Raw genomic sequence first — 15,142 nt, 5'->3', positions numbered from 1 at the left:
TATGAAAGTATTTGATATTGTAAACCATGAAATGTAGATGAAATATTTGTGAAATGAAAAATACAGTATATAAACGGAATGTAGTGGAGTCCTTCAAAAAATGTGTTAAGTCATTTACACCACTGGACTTGAAAGGAACACCTCAATTACCTCGACTAACCGGTGCCCCCGCACATTGACACTGTACCGGTACCCCTGTATATAGCCTCGCTATTGTTAGTTACTGCTGCTCTTTAATTATTTGTTACTTTAATTTCTTATTTTTTACTTAACACATATTTTTCTTAAAACTGCATTGTTGGTTAAGGGCTTGTAAGTAAGCATTTCACTGTTGTATTCGGCGCATGTGACAAATTACATTGATACATGATACACATGAATACATGTTGTGAACCTGGTGTAACATTATTAACTGTGCTGACACCTGACACGTGACACCTTTTGCACATCAAGAGGAACTACACACACACACACAATAACCTTAAAATAGGATGCTTTACATACATTGCTCTTTTTTATTAGACACTATATGTCTAATATATATATAATATATTTCCAATTGTTACGTTCCCCAGTTTCTGTGTTGTGGTTTGTTAGGTGTGTGTTTCAGGATGGCTTCCTGAAATCCCCCCCAAGCAGCTGATTGGTTGACTCCATGGCTAATTGGAGAGCTGACCCCGCCCCCTCGTCAGGACGCAGCTGTCTCCAATTACCAATGCCTTCTATTGTGTGTTCTATTGCTCAGCAGAGAGATCATTGCAGAGAGAGGCTGAGGGCTGAGGGCTGAGGGCTGAGGGCGATATACTGTGTTGGTTGTTCTCAGAGGGATATGATTAGTGTGTCCTGTATTGGTTGAGTGAGAGAGCTGATTGGTTATGTCTGTTGTGTGTCAATAGGACACAGTGTTTTGATTATTGAAATTGTTTGTGTTATTCTGTTTCATTTGTTCCCAGGGGGAAGGGGAAGGCACCTAGGGAGTGCTTAGGCAAGAGGCCCGCGGGCATACATATACCTGTAGTATATACTCTGTCTATGCACACTAGGTAAGACCTGGACGGACCACCCCCTGTGTTTTGGTTAGCGCTAAGTTAGATAAGTGGTGGGTAGGCAGGTTAGATCGGAGAGGGGGCTTTGACATTTACTTTCTTTGCTTTGGTTCGGTCCAGCCCCTTTTCCCCATATTACCATGTGAAGGAATAAATTCCTTGTAAACGGTACCACTCTCTGCCTTTGTCATCCTTACTCGCACCTACAGTCCCATACCTCTTTCACTTCATGGGGAGTTGAGTTGTAGCAGGGTGTTGCGTTCCCTCTTCACAGAGGCGTGCGTAACACCAATAAAGACACATTCAAAAGTCAGAATGTAAAGCTCAAACGACTGGGAAGTTCTTCAAAAGCAGCTGTAAGAGTGTTAATAGTGGCAGAACTAGAGTTGTATACAGGGGGTGGCCAAGGCTTCTTCAGGGGGTCCATGACAGAACATTTGTGTGTAACCCTAACCTGGCATCTAAGGAGCATGAATGAATCCTATGATTGCTGATTAGAGGCAGAAGTGATAATTCACTTAACCCGGAGTTCTTCAATGTGGCAGATAGTGTAGTCCAAAAGGGTTACTTTACTAGAATTCTTTAACATACCATGAATAGTCAGTGTCTCTACCTCGGGAACTGCAGCTCAATTTCTTTCTGTCTCTCTCACTCTCACTCTCTCTCCACACAACACACACACACACACACACACACACACACACACACACACACACACACACACACACACACACACACAACACACCACACACACACACACACACACACACACACACACACACACACACACACACACACACACACACACACACACACTGTACAGTCGTGGCAAAAAGTTTTGAGAATGACACAAATATGAATTTAAACAAAGTTTGCTGCTTCAGTGTCTTTAGATATTTTTGTCAGATGTTACTATGGAATACTGAAGTATAATTACAAGCATTTCATAAGTGTCAAAGGCTTTTATTGACAATTACATGAAGTTGATGCAAAGAGTCAATATTTGCAGTGTTGACCCTTCTTTTTTTCAAGATCTCTGCAATCCGCCCTAGCATGCTGTCAATTAACTTCTGGGCCACATCCTGACTGATGGCAGCCCATTCTTGCATAATCAATGCTTGGAGTTTGTCAGAATTTGTGGGTTTTTGTTTGTCCACCCGTCTCTTGAGGATTGACCACAAGTTCTCAATGGGATTAAGGTCGGGGGAGTTTCCTGGCCATGGACCCAAAATATCGATGTTTTGTTCCCCGAGCCACTGAGTTATCACTTTTGCCTTATGGCAAGGTGCTCCATCATGCTGGAAAAGGCATTGTTCGTCACCAAACTGTTCCTGGATGGTTGGGAGAAGTTGCTCTCGGAGGATGTGTTGGTACCATTCTTTATTCATAGCTGTGTTCTTAGGCAAAATTGTGAGTGAGCCTACTCCCTTGGCTGAGAAGCAACCCCACAAATGAATGGTCTCAGGATGCTTTACTGTTGGCATGACACAGGACTGATGGTAGCGCTCACCTTGTCTTCTCCGGACAAGCTTTTTTCCGGATGCCCCAAACAATCGGAAAGGGGATTCATCAGAGAAAATGACTTCACCCCAGTCTTCAGCAGTCCAATCCCTGTACCCTTTGCAGAATATCAGTCAGTCCCTGATGTTTTTCCTGGAGAGAAGTGGCTTCTTTCCTGCCCTTCTTGACACCAGGCCATCCTCCAAAAGTCTTCGCCTCACTGTGCGTGCAGATGCACTCACACCTGCCTGCTGCCATTCCTGAGCAAGCTCTGTACTGGTAGTGCCCCGATCCCGCAGCTGAATCAACTTTAGTTGATGGTCCTGGCGCTTGCTGGACTTTCTTGGGCGCCCTGAAGCATTCTTCAGAATAATTGAACCACTCTCCTTGAAGTTCTTGATGATCCGATAAATGATTGATTTAGGTGCAATCTTACTGGCAGCAATATCCTTGCCTGTGAAGCCCTTTTTGTGCAAAGCAATGATGACAGCACGTGTTTCCTTGTAGGTAACAATGGTTGACAGAGGAAGAACAATGATTCCAAGCACCACCCTCCTTTTGAAGCTTCCAGTCTGTTATTCATACTCAATCAGCATGACAGAGTGATCTCCAGCCTTGACATCGTCAACACTCACCTGTGTTAACGAGAGAATCACTGACATGATGTCAGCTGGTCCTTTTGTGGCAGGGCTGAAATGCAGTGGAAATGTTTTTTTGGCGATTCAGTTCATTTGCATGGTAAAGAGGGACTTTGCAATTAATTGCAATTCATCTGATCACTCTTCATAACATTCTGGAGTATATGCAAATTGCCATAATACAAACTGAGGCAACAGACTTTGTGAAAATGAATATGTGTGTCATTATCAAAACTTTTGGCCACGACTGTACTCACATACTGGAGAAAATTGGGTCACTCTGTTTTCATGAATATATAATCTGGGTCTATAAGTGTTGAAGATCCAAAATAATTTCAGAAAATAAAGCTCAAGCATCAAGGAGATAAGATAGCATTTGTGTGTTACATAAATTGCATAGTATATTTACAAAAAAGTACATTTACAAAAATACACACTGCGATTTGACGTACCAGGTATCAAGCAGGAATGGACTTGAAAAATTAAGTAATTTTGGTGCCCATCAATATTACAAACTTACAGTATCATATTTATGCTCATATATATTATGTTAACTAATAGCAAAGAAAATTTTGGGAATTGGCCTAATCAAGACCAAATTAAATCTGTGTGACATGATACCCTTAAAAACGTATCATTTTAGAATGTCAGTGTACTAGGTCGTACACAGTGAAGGTTTTAATCATGACCAGAGGGACCGCCTAAGTGCCAAATTATCCTTGGTGAATTTAAAACAGCACAATCCTGTGGTTCTGGTGAGAACTGGCAAAATGTTTCACAAACTCATCCATGTTGAGGGAGCGTGCCCTTCTTGACTCAACACTGAGAATTCCGAGGTGACTTAGCCTGTCATCAACTATTGTTGTCCTAAGGTGGGTTTTAATCCGTTTTAAAGCTGAGAAGCTTCTCTCGCAAGAAGCACTGCTGACTGGTGTAAAAACTGAAATCTTACAAAGTAGAAATAGCTAATGGAAGACCTCTTTATAAGGTTCTAGAAACCCAACAAAGTCAAGGAGAGTAGACGGTCTGTCCCTTCCACTTTTCTCTCTCCAATCAAGAAGCCGCTTGGTTTGATGAACCTCATGTTTGAGGTCCTCTAAATCTGACTCAAAGGTCTGAGCAAAGGCAAACAGAGGCTCCTCATTCAAGAATGTTGTACTGTTTGGGTTGAGAGACTGGACCCCTTGCATTATCACACAATTGTTCTTTGAAAAATTCCTTTGCAGCTCAGCTGTGAGACTGTCAAGCACCTGATAAAAGAAAGCTCTTTGGAAGTTCTCACCGTCACTTTGGTCACTTTTTCTGACCTACTGTGCTCTTCATCAATGACTCGTGAAATCTTAAACTTGTTTTAGGCTGTCTTTTACACACTGTTTGTACACTTATTTTGCAGTGCTCTGCAATCTCTTCAACCTCTTACCATAGTTCTCCAAAGTAACCCTCACTTCTGTAGTCCTGTAATGTGTCTGTAAGGGCACCTACTAGATCCACAGCCCTTGCTAGGTCAAGAGAGCTTGATTGTAGCATGTCAGAAAGACATTTGGCATCACCAAGCACTTTATAAAAGGTAACCAAAATCTGAGAAAGAAGGCACCTTGCCTCCACTGATCTATCACCACTATTTTCAAGTGTGATATCCTGTAGCACTCTCAGAACTGCTGGAAGCCTGTCCCTCAGATTACGGCATGCCATGTATCTGCATGCCCACCTTACATCCGTAAGTCTCTGTAGTTTCCTGGGCTGCTGCTGTGGATACAGCTCTTTGAACTGCAAGCCACTTGAGATGAATGTATGAGCCAGAGAACAAAGTTATAAAGCTTCTGCAGGAGAGGAAAAAGTTAACTGCCTCAAGCACTGATTTTACAGCATCGACAAGAACCAAATTCAAACAATGTGCATTAAATGCAAATCTTGCACTGTTTTTAATTTGTGCAGACACACCATAATGCTTTCCGCTCATGATGGGTGCACCGTCATAGCCTTGCCCACAAGATTATTTCTGTAGTCCAGACCATGTTTTCCCAGGGGAATCAATAATCATTTTTGTGAGACCTGCTGCATCTAAGCTTTCAGCTGACTGAAAGTGTAAAAAGCTTTCGTGGGTGGTCCGGTGTAATAGTACATCACAACTATAGACATTTGTTCTTTTTTTCTTTAAATCTTTGTTTCATCTGTAATTACACTAAAAAACTCACTTTCTTTTACTTCTCCTATTATTTTACTTTGTACCATATCAGCTAATCCCTCAAGAACTTTGTTCTGGATTTGGTGGCTGTTGTACTTACATTTACATTTACATTTAAGTCATTTAGCAGATGCACCATTGGTGCATTCACCTTATGATATCCAGTGGAACAACCACTTTACCAATAGTGCATCTAACTCTTTTAAGGGGGGGTTAGAAGGATTACTTTATCCTATCCTAGGGTATTCTAAAGAGGTGGGGTTTCAGGGTCTCCGGAAGGTGGTGATTGACTCCGCTGACCTTGGCGTCGTGAGGGAGTTTGTTCCACCATTGGGGTGCCAGAGCAGCGAACAGTTTTGACTGGGCTGAGCGGGAACTGTACTCCTCAGAGGTAGGGAGGCGAGCAGGCCAGAGGTGGATGAACGCAGTGCCCTTGTTTGGGTGTAGGGCCTGATCAGAGCCTGAAGGTACGGAGGTGCCGTTCCCCTCACAGCTCCGTAGGCAAGCACCATGGTCTGTAGCGGATGCGAGCTTCAACTGGAAGCCAGTGGAGAGAGCGGAGGAGCGGGTGACGTGAGAGAACTTGGGAAAGTTGAACACCAGACGGCGCTGCGGCGTTCTGGATGAGTTGTAGGGTTTAATGGCACAGGCAGGAGCCCAGCCAACAGCGAGTTGCAGTAATCCAGACGGAGATGACAAGTGCTGGATTAGGAACTGCGCCGCTTCCTGCGTGAGGCAGGGTCGTACTCTGCGAATGTTGTAGAGCATGAACCTACAGGAACGGGGTCACCGCCTTGATGTTAGTTGAGAACGACAGGGTGTTGTCCAGGATACGCCAAGGTTCTTAGCACTCGTGGGAGGAGGACACAATGGAGTTGTCAACCGTGATGGCGAGATCATGGAACGGGCAGTCCTTCCCCGGGAGGAAGAGCAGCTCCGTCTTGCCGAGTTTCAGCTTGAGGTGGTGATCCGCATCCACACTGATATGTCTGCCAGACATGCAAGAGATGCGATTCACCACCTGGTTATCAGAGGGGGGAAGGAGAAGATTAATTGTGTGTCGTCTGCATAGCAATGATAGGAGAGACCATGTGAGGATATGACAGAGCCAAGTGACTTGGTGTATAGCGAGAATAGGAGAGGGCCTAGAACAGAGCCCTGGGGGACACCAGTGGTGAGAGCACGTGGTGCGGAGACAGATTCTCGCCACGCCCCTGGTAGGAGCGACCTGTCAGGTAGGACGCAATCCAAGCGTGGGCCGCGCCAGAGATGCCCAGCTCGGAGAGGGTGGAGAGGAGGATATGATGGTTCACAGTATCAAAGGCAAGCCGATAGGTCTAGAAGGATGAGAGCAGAGGAGAAGAGAGTTAGCTTTAGCAGTGCGGAGCGCCCTCCGTGACACAGAGAAGAGCAGTCTCAGTTGAATGACTAGTCTTGAAACCTGACTGATTTGGATCAAGAAGGTCATTCTGAGAGAGATAGCAGGAGAGCTGGCCAAGGACGGCACGTTCAAGAGTTTTGGAGAGAAAAGAAAGAAGGGATACTGGTCTTAGTTGTTGACACGGAGGGATCGAGTGTAGGTTTTTCAGAAGGGGTGCAACTCTCGCTCTCTTGAAGACGGAAGGGACGTAGCCAGCGGTCAAGGATGAGTTGATGAGCGAGGTGAGGTAAGGGAGAAGGTCTCCGGAAATGGTCTGGAGAAGAGAGGAGGGGATAGGGTCAAGCGGGCAGGTTGTTGGGCGCCGCGCCGTCACAAGACGCGAGATTTCATCTGGAGAGAGAGGGGAGAAAGAGGTCAAAGCACAGGGTAGGGCAGTGTGAGCAGAACCAGCGGTGTCGTTTGACTTAGCAAACGAGGATCGGATGTCGTCGACCTTCTTTTCAAAATGGTTGACGAAGTCATCAGCAGAGAGGGAGGAGGTGGGAGGAGGGGGTGGAGGATTCAGGACGGAGGAGAAGTGGCAAAGAGCTTCCTAGGGTTAGAGGCAGATGCTTGGAATTTAGAGTGGTAGAAATTGGCTTTAGCAGCAGAGACAGAAGAGGAGAATGTAGAGAGGAGGAGTGAAAGGATGCCAGGTCCGCAGGAGGGGCGAGTTTCCTCCATTTCCGCTCGGCTGCCCGGAGCCCTGTTCTGTGAGCTCGCAATGAGTCGTCGAGCCACGGAGCAGGAGGGGAGGACCGAGCCGGCCTGGAGGATAGGGGACATAGAGAGTCAAAGGATGCAGAAAGGGAGGAGAGGAGGGTTGAGGAGCAGAATCAGGAGATAGGTTGGAGAAGGTTTGAGCAGAGGGAAGAGATGATAGGATGGAAGAGGGAGAGAGTAGCGGGGGAGAGAGAGCGAAGGTTGGGAGCGCGCGATACCATCCGAGTAGGGGCAGTGTGGGAAGTGTTGGATGAGAGCGAGAGGGAAAAGGATACAAGGTAGTGGTCGGAGACTGGAGGGGAGTTGCAATGAGATTAGTGGAAGAACAGCATCTAGTAAAGATGAGGTCAAGCGTATTGCCTGCCTTGTGAGTAGGGGGGGGAAGGTGAGAGGGTGAGGTCAAAAGAGGAGAGGAGTGGAAAGAAGGAGGCAGAGAGGAATGAGTCAAAGGTAGACGTGGGGAGGTTAAAGTCACCCAGAACTGTGAGAGGTGAGCCATCCTCAGGAAAGGAACTTATCAGGGCGTCAAGCTCATTGATGAACTCTCCAAGGGAACCTGGAGGGCGATAAATGATAAGGATGTTAAGCTTGAAAGGGCTGGTAACTGTGACAGCATGGAATTCAAAGGAGGCGATAGACAGATGGGTCAGGGGAGAAAGAGAGAATGTCCACTTGGGAGAGATGAGGATCCCAGTGCCACCACCCCGCTGACCAGAAGCTCTCGGGGTGTGCGAGAACACGTGGGCAGACGAGGAGAGAGCAGTAGGAGTAGCAGTGTTATCAGTGGTAATCCATGTTTCCGTCAGTGCCAAGAAGTCGAGGGACTGGAGGGAAGCATAGGCTGAGATGAACTCTGCCTTGTTGGCCGCAGATCGGCAGTTCCAGAGGCTGCCTGAGACCTGGAACTCCACGTGGGTCGTGCGCGCTGGGACCACCAGGTTAGAGTAGCAGCGGCCACGCGGGTGTGAAGCGTTTGTATGGTCTGTGCAGAGAGGAAGAACAGGGATAGACAGACACATAGTTGACAGGCTACAGAAGAGGCTACGCTAATGCAAAGGAGATTGGAATGACAAGTGGACTTACACGTCTCGAATGTTCAGAAAGTTAAGCTTACGTTGCAAAAAATCTTATTGACTAAAATGATATAGTACTGCTGGCTGGTGAAATAGGCTAGCTAGCAGTGGCTGCGTTGTTGACTTTGTTTGAAAGTGTAGCTGGCTAGGTAACCTCTAACTGGCTAGGTAACCTCGACAATTACTCTAGACTACACAATTATCTTGGATACAAAGACGGCTATGTAGCCAGCTAAGATCAAACAAATCAAACTGTTGTACTGTAATGAAATGAAATGTAATACTACCTGTAATACTACCTGTGGAGCAAAGCGGAATGCAACTACTCACTCCAAACCAAACCGGAAGTGCGTATCGTAGAGGGAGAGGCAATAGAAGTGTTGTTTCTTGTATTATTGTCTTTTGTGTCTTTAGAGGACTGCTTCACCTTAATGTCCCCTTTCCCTTTTCTTCTGTCCTTATTTTGTCCCACTTTGTCCCTTCTTTGTCCCTTCTTCTCTTCTGCCAACTAGACACTCCTTGTTAGCTAGCTAGCTTCTTRCAGGAATGTCCCTAGCAACTGCCTAGCAACAGGTAAACAACTTAGCTAGCTAAGAAAACGGTATAATTTTATGAAAAATTGTTACTTTTTCAAAAGCCTTTCTTCTTTGTTTGCTGCTTGTTTGGTCTCCTATTCAGTTTGCAGTTTTCTTTAGATTTTTTTTTCGATGTACTTTACTCTAAAAAAACATTTAAATTTCAATATTTGTAGGAGCTCATCTTTTCAGCTGCTGCTGCTTAATTAGTAATTAATTACTTAGGATTGCCACATGCATTCATCCTTTTCTCTATGAGAGGGTCATGCTTTGCTATTTCTTCTAAGTTTGTCAAAAAATTACATTTGTTGTGAGAGTCATCAGACTCTTGATTACCTCTCTGCATTATATTTTGAGTGGCAGTTAATAGGAGCACATCTGCAATTGTTTTAATATATGTAAATTTTTCCGGTCTTCATTTATGACATCTAACATCGATGAGTTGCTGTCAATAGCCCTTTTATGCTGATTCCAAGCATGCATAGCATTGATATGATGCTCTGTCTTCAAATGGAGATTAAACCCCGAATCTTTAAACAGCGCCTTTTTTCCAGTTACAAAAACCTGACTGTGATGTGAAGGCAGAGAAAAATGCCTACAGGCGAAACAATAAGTTGAATCTTGAGTTACAGAATATTCAAGCCATGAATTGTCCTTATACCAGGAGCTGTTGAAAGCCCTTTTCCTAGTACCATACTGTTACGAGAATTATGTTCTCAATGTTCATAAACCCAATTTAATGAACTACTCAGTCTGAAACCCAGGATTTGTAAGAAACTGGTTGAATGAAACAGACGGAGGCCCAGCTACGATAGTCAGAAAGTTTATTTACGAGAGCGCTGGTTAGTTGTACAAAACCATTAATTTTATACTAGCTCCTTACGCACATACTCTTGCACACAAACAGAGTTCATACACACATACATTTTCACACAACAGTAGGTATCCTACGCACACACTGTCCTGCTACCCAGCCGACAAAGATTAGGGACCGTGAGAATCACTCCCTGTCCTTTCCCAAATCTCTCAGTGGCCCCTAGCCAAGGTCGGCACCGAATCTTGCTCAGACAGTCTGTGTTTAAGACACTTTAGAGACATATTGCACAGTTTATATTGTTTTACCCTAATTCTGACTAAAACTAAACACCTCATTAATTATACTTTTACTGACTAAACCTAAACAAACCCATCAGATAATAAATGTATGATTCTAATCAATTTCATACAGTTATAAGGTTTCAGTGGGAATTATTTAATCATTATCTTTCAACATTTAAATTAGTTTAACATACTGAGTTCTGGGAAATGTTTTCAAACACTGCTGTACAGGACCCTCTTCTCTGGATCTTGAAATGTCTGAAATACACATTAAATAATGTGTCATATCCCTATTGAAAAGTATAATTAAGGTATAACAAGTATAACAAGATTAGATACTAACAGCTGCTAACTAAAATGTGTAGATTAAAGTATAGGACTGGCCTACCAGTGGGTCCTTTTGGAACAGCATATCTGGTGCTTGATGCAGTTGGAAGGGGCTCGATGAAATCTCCTGGCAGCTCTGGCTCACTGTCTTGCTCAGAGCCAGAGGTCTCTGTGTCATCCCTTGATACATCTATTACATTAAAATAACACAAGAACAATTAGGGTATAATCACAATAAAATTCCACAGCCATCAAAACAAGAACACACTTGAATCAACAACCAACATTTTAAAATCAAATTAAATCAAACGTATTTATATAGCCCTTCTTAGATCAGCTGATATCTCAAAGTGCTGTACAGAAACCCAGCCTAAAACCCCAAAACAGCGGCTAGGAAATACTCCCTAGAAAGGCCAAAACCTAGGAAGAAACCTAGAGAGGAACCAGGCTATGAGGGGTGGCCAGTCCTCTTCTGGCTGTGCCGGATGGAGATTATAACAGAACATGGCCAAGATGTTCAAATGTTCATAATTGACCAGTATGGTCAAATAATAATAATCACAGTAGTTGTCGAGGGTGCAACAAGTCAGCACCTCAGGAGTAAATGTCAGTTGGCTTTTCATAGCCGATCATTGAGAGTATCTCTACAGCTCCTGCTGTCTCTAGAGAGTTGAAAACAGCAGGTCTGGGAAAGGTAGCACGTCCGCTGAACAGGACAGGGTTCCATGGCCGCAGGCAGAACAGTTGAAACTGGAGCAGCAGCACGGCCAGGTGGACTGGGGACAGCAAGGAGTCATCATGCCAGGTAGTCCTGAGGCATGGTCCTAAGGGCTCAGGTCCTCCGAGAGAGAGAAAGACAGAAAGAGAGAAAGCATACTTAAATTCACACAGGACACTGGATAAGACAGGAGAGATACTCCAGATATAACAGACTGACCCTAGCCCCCCGACACAAACTACTGCAGCATAAATACTGGAGGCTGAGACATGAGGCTTAATCTGACAAAATCATCTATTACAAACTGAAGCTAAACTAAAATTCTGAACTGGGCATGTGACTGACTGCCTGGTAGAAGCTCTGACCTGCTGGTGGTAGACTGGGTCCTTCTTTAAAAATAAGTCTATCTTTCCCTTTCTTTTCATGTTTAGTTGGCCCTATGCAAAAATAAGACAGTCTATGGTTATATTTAACCATCCAATTATCCATATTTTAATCCAATCTCAATCTTAATTACAAATCCCCATTATCATAACTGTACCTTAAAAATCAACTACCAGCCTTATTACTAGCACAGATGTAAACATAATGTTAGGCTAAATTGGGAACCGATCTCTCTTATCTGATTAACTGTCTGGTAATTGAGCCAAGTTAACTTCGCGCAGTCGATAGCGCGCTGGACTTCGGGCTAGAAGATCGAGGGTTCAAGACCTGCTACCTGCCTGTTTCATTACATTGGTGTCAGAAGTGATCGAACCTTGCATCCACGACAGTGCGTGTACTTGGCCGGTGAGCGCGTTCCTATGAGACGTTGAGTCTAAAGCTAGCGCGAGGACGCGCTCTTTGAATGGAAGGAGTAGTGTAACGACCCTGGGTTTATAATCGCGGATATCGACACTGCCGCTCAAGCATGCTTTTGCGGCACAGTCGATAGCGCGCTGGACTTCGAGCTAGAACAGAAGGTCGAGGGCTCGACCTGCTCCCTGCCTGTTTCATTACACTGTTTCTGTATTACGAGTAGGCTGTATCATCTGTAAGAACTGTGTACAAGCCACCAAGCTCATAAAATATTGGAGCTAACAGTCATTAGTTAAATTACATGTTAACCATATCGATAGCCTAATTGAGGCGCAGTAGAGTTCACCGGCGAATGCAGACACACTGGAAATAATAACTAAAACAACGAAAGAGAAATGGTGGAGGCTCCCAGAATGAAGACAGACATTTTTCGGAATAAACGTGGTGAGTGAAAAACTTAATTACATAGCCCACTCCCTACTCGGTATCTTATTCCGCCGCTATACAATTTTGTATGAGTTGTTTGTTGGGGACCTTATTTAAGTTTTTGGAACAGATTCCTCTTGGAACGTTCCACAAATTATACCCACCCTCTATTGGCTAACGACCCTGGGTTTATAATCGCGGATATCGACACTGCCGCTCAAGCATGCTTTTGCGGCACAGTCGATAGCGCGCTGGACCTGCTGCCCCGCTGTTTCCCCTCTTTGAAATTCAGCGCGCTCAGAGCTACTCTCCTTTACTGTATGGCATGCAGTTGCGCCCCTTGTCTGAATAATCCAGTGCATTTCTATTCGTGGACTCCATGGCCTGGGCCAGTTTGAGTCCATTCTCAAACGTGAGATTAGGCTCTGATAACAAGCATATGTATCCTGTCATCATTAATCCCACACACCAGCCGATCGCGTAGCATTTGCGATAATGTATTCACATAGTTACAGTCCAGTGCTAGTTCTCAACTCAGCCACATATTCCCCCTCTGATTTGGTAGGTTTTCTCATGCGTGAATCAAACTTTAATCGTGGCACTATTTAACTGGGTTTGAGGTTGAAGAGATATTTTAATAGGTCGACTAGATCTATGAATGACTTTTCTCCTGGTTTATCTGGGCCCAACAGGTTTCTCATTAAGCTGTATGTTTGTGCACCGACAACGCGTACAGTATGGATTTCTGTATAACGGCAAGAGTTATTATCTTAGCAGCAAATAAATGTTTCATTATTTTACAGTACTCCTCCCATTCCTGATTTTCTTTGGATCAAATGGTGGTAGCGAGCCTATTGTTGCCAAAGCCATCTTTTCCGATTATCTCTCCCCTCACAGTCAATAATTTGTACTACCCGTATCCAAGGAATCAATCCTTCAGAATCTTCCACCACTCACTTGAGTCGCACATCCAGCGTCGCACGCTAAACACTCAGTTGAGTTCGTGGAAAACAAATCCAACGCAGACATCCTCGTCGCCAAATATCTAGTATCTCAAGAGGCTTCTTAGATTGATGGTTTAGTGTTTAATAGAGTATTTAATGGTAATTTAGAATAACATACCCTAATGCACCTGGCATAAACTTGCTGAGGCTTTCTCGAGCATGGTTATATGGCAAAGAAAACGGCTACGGATAACGCAAAGCAAACCCCCGTCTTGAGTCAATACTGCCATCTATTGGTAAACATAAATATACCAGGTTACTACACTACAGATGCCTTGTAACTAGATATTTTTTCAAAACGATTGCCTACATTTACCGTGTAGGGCACTGCAAGGTTGGGTGACCAGAGCCATCTGGGACTGCCTCTTGGGGGAATTCAGGCGTGTGAAGTCTTCCTGTGTCCTGCATAACTTCATGAGGATGGACACAAGGTCCAGGAGGGGATATACAGCTCGCTGCCATGTGCCAGAGGAGAAGTCTGCTGCTCTGCAGGATGTTTCAAGGATGGGGTCCAACAACACAGCAAGAGAGGCAATCTGTGTGCAGGAGATCTTTACCTCCTACTTCTTTCTGTACTTGGGTTTCTGTACAGCACTTTGAGATATCAGCTGATGTAAGAAGGGCTATATAAATAAATTTGATTTGATACTACTTCGATGAGGGTGCTGTTCCCTGGCAACACCATAGACTACACTTTGCACAACCAAAGGCTATTTTTTTAAGAGCCACCCACATTGTAATAAGAGTATTCTTCCATTTACTTAGCTATGTCAACTGCATTTATTCAATTTTCAGTTTCTCTCCCTTTGACTTCTACATCTCAGGTGAGGGTTCTGTTTAGGTAAGGATGTGATATCTGTACAAAACAAAACAGGCTATTTTAAGTCCACCCAGGTGTTGACCTTGGTCAGGTCAACAGGAAGTATTATTAAAGAGATGCTTTACATTGAAATACAGATATATGTAGTCCCAGAATTAATGATCCAAGGTCAGCTTTGCATTTCACCTCCTGATGATTGATGACAGGCAGAATATTTTTTTTAAAAACAAGGCTTAAACATGCTCTCTGTCTCCATCTGTCTCTCGTCTGCAGGTATGTCTTGATGTGAGAGGATGCCAACCCTGAGTCCAGTCATTGCCAACTCACCCGCTATTAAGATAACCTTTGGGCTGACTGGGAGCCCAAGGCTGGTTAGGAGACACCACTAGAGACACTATTATGTAATTATGATGAACAGAGAATATTAGGGTAGCACTGTGATTCATTAATCATATGCTGTCTTCCCTGATCCTCTGTTACCTCTTTCCCATTCTCTTTTACACCTCTCTCGCCACCTCTTTCTTCCTGTTTTTATAATGCACACCAGATGTGCATTGAAGTACAGATTGAACTTGTATTTATAAAATTACAATTATAATACATCTATTATGTATTCATAACACTTGGATAATTAACTTCTTTCAATAAAGCGTTTCACATTCTCTACTGGTTGAAATTAAGTGTCTCATTTGATTAAATGCTACACCTATCCTGTGTTTCTCAGATCGATGCAGATGAAGGAAATTAGATATTGAGACTAACCGGTTTTAGAGTATTTACATGATGCAAAG

The 15,142-nt window shown here is 44.0% G+C and overlaps 1 protein-coding gene and 1 long non-coding RNA gene across 3 annotated transcripts in view; one reads left to right on the top strand and one right to left on the bottom strand.

Moving 5' to 3' along the window:
• The window catches only part of LOC112080405 (equilibrative nucleoside transporter 1), a 287,889-nt gene that overhangs the window by 191,847 nt on the left and 80,900 nt on the right, over positions 1-15,142 (bottom strand). The window lies entirely within an intron of this gene.
• Positions 12,093-14,988, top strand: LOC112080389 (uncharacterized). Its single transcript, XR_002896174.2, has 3 exons — positions 12,093-12,545; positions 13,855-14,144; positions 14,625-14,988. It is a non-coding gene; the product is annotated as an uncharacterized lncRNA (long non-coding RNA).

Source organism: Salvelinus sp. IW2-2015, unplaced genomic scaffold (assembly GCF_002910315.2).
Source record: "Salvelinus sp. IW2-2015 unplaced genomic scaffold, ASM291031v2 Un_scaffold16312, whole genome shotgun sequence".
Lineage (NCBI taxonomy): Eukaryota > Metazoa > Chordata > Actinopteri > Salmoniformes > Salmonidae > Salvelinus > Salvelinus sp. IW2-2015.
Note: the sequence above shows the minus strand (reverse complement) of the source record. Positions and strands in the feature narration are given on the sequence as shown.